Below are 1,629 nucleotides of genomic sequence, written 5' to 3'. Positions count from 1 at the left end.
GAGGAAAGGCGAAATAGGACATTCCACTAATGAGCGAGTCATTTGAATTTAAGCAAATAGCTAATGTCTGATGGTAAAATTCCAGCTAACTATTAAAATAAGAATTGATATATATATATATATATATATATATATATATATATATATATAGAGAGAGGTGGGATCGGTGAGTAACGATCACTCGGTGAAGCGGTGAAACACCTTCATAACTAAATTTCACGCGCGTCACTTTTGCTCACAAAGTCACACAACCAAACTAGATCTGTCCCAATCTTATTCACATCACTACCCTTCAAATTCCCCCCATCATCACCTACCACCCTACCGTCGCCTTCTACTACTCCCGTCATCGCCGACGAGAAAGATCAACAACTCCGTCAAACTCCCTACTTCCCTGATTCTGGCACAACTACTCAAGACCCCACGCACGCAGAAGCCAAGCAAGCTGTCCGTCATCACCGACTGTCCCTAATGTCGGCACTAACTCCGGCGACCAATTAGGATTTTTATCCTACCCCAACTTTCCTGTTTATCATTTCAATACCATTACTCATATTCGTTGTCGCCGTCGACGAGTTCCAATTCAACAGTGACGACACATCACCGGCGACTATCACAAGCGATGACGCATCCCCGGTAAACAACCACGCACTATTGAAAATGAAGATTGGATATTAATAACTTAATTTGCTGGTTTTATGTGTTGATGCCTAAGAATTGGGGGGTTGTTGCTGCTGCTGGTATGATGAGAATGGTGGTCTCGTTGGTGTGAATGGCGGAGTTGATTGATGGACTGGGTTATTGTGATTGAACTGAGGATTAATGGTGGTGATGGTGGTTAAATGGTGGTAGGCGAGTTGTCGGGGTAATGGGTTGGTGATTGTGAATGAGAATGGGGATGAATGACGCGGGTGGACAGGGGAGATGGTGTGGGTAGAGGATGGTGGTGCTTGATGTTGGATTCGGGTTGGTGATGGTGCTCGAATGTGGCTGAAGTTGGTGACATGAAATGGTGGTGGCTGGTGGTTTTGGGTCAATTGAATGATGGTGATGTCGGAGGGTGAAATGGTGATGGAGATTTGAGCTGCTGCAAATGGGTAAAGGAGTTGCGGAAGTTGAGTGTAATGGTGAACTGATCAGTGGTGCGAGTGGTTTGTTAATGGAGGTTGAATTGATGATGATGGTGAATATGATGAGACGATGGAACGAAATGCAGACTTTTGAATAATTGAAGGTCAAAGGTTACCTTTGTCTAAAAAAGAAGGTCAAAGGTTGACCTTCATTCCCCTTTTGTTTTGTCTTGTAGTTAGTTTTGACCCGTCTTCATTTGTTTACCTCTCGATTTTCCGTCTTTATTCCTACAAAAATTGAAATAATAAAGAACAGTGACAAATTCTTCAATAATAACAATTATTCGCAATAATATTAATTATTTATAACTAAATAGTAAAATGAGCTATTAATCGATTAGAGTAAAAATGTACCTAGAATTGAAAAAAGTGTATCTATATTCTTAAAAAGTGTATATAGAAACCTCAAGTAAAAAATGTAACTACAGCTGTGTATCTGAGATTTGGCCAAAAAAAAAAATATTCCTTATGTATAAACATCTATTCAAGTCTAATGTGC

General features: G+C 40.3%; 1 long non-coding RNA gene across 1 annotated transcript; it reads left to right on the top strand.

Moving 5' to 3' along the window:
- The first annotated feature begins 224 nt into the window (after positions 1-224).
- On the top strand, positions 225-1,404 carry LOC141626343 (uncharacterized). Its single transcript, XR_012535939.1, has 2 exons — positions 225-1,241; positions 1,272-1,404. It is a non-coding gene; the product is annotated as an uncharacterized LOC141626343 (long non-coding RNA).
- Positions 1,405-1,629: the final 225 nt, after the last annotated feature.

The sequence above is a fragment of the Silene latifolia genome, chromosome Y (assembly GCF_048544455.1).
Source record: "Silene latifolia isolate original U9 population chromosome Y, ASM4854445v1, whole genome shotgun sequence".
NCBI classification, from domain to species: Eukaryota; Viridiplantae; Streptophyta; class Magnoliopsida; order Caryophyllales; family Caryophyllaceae; genus Silene; species Silene latifolia.
This window is presented reverse-complemented; position numbering and strand designations above follow the sequence as displayed.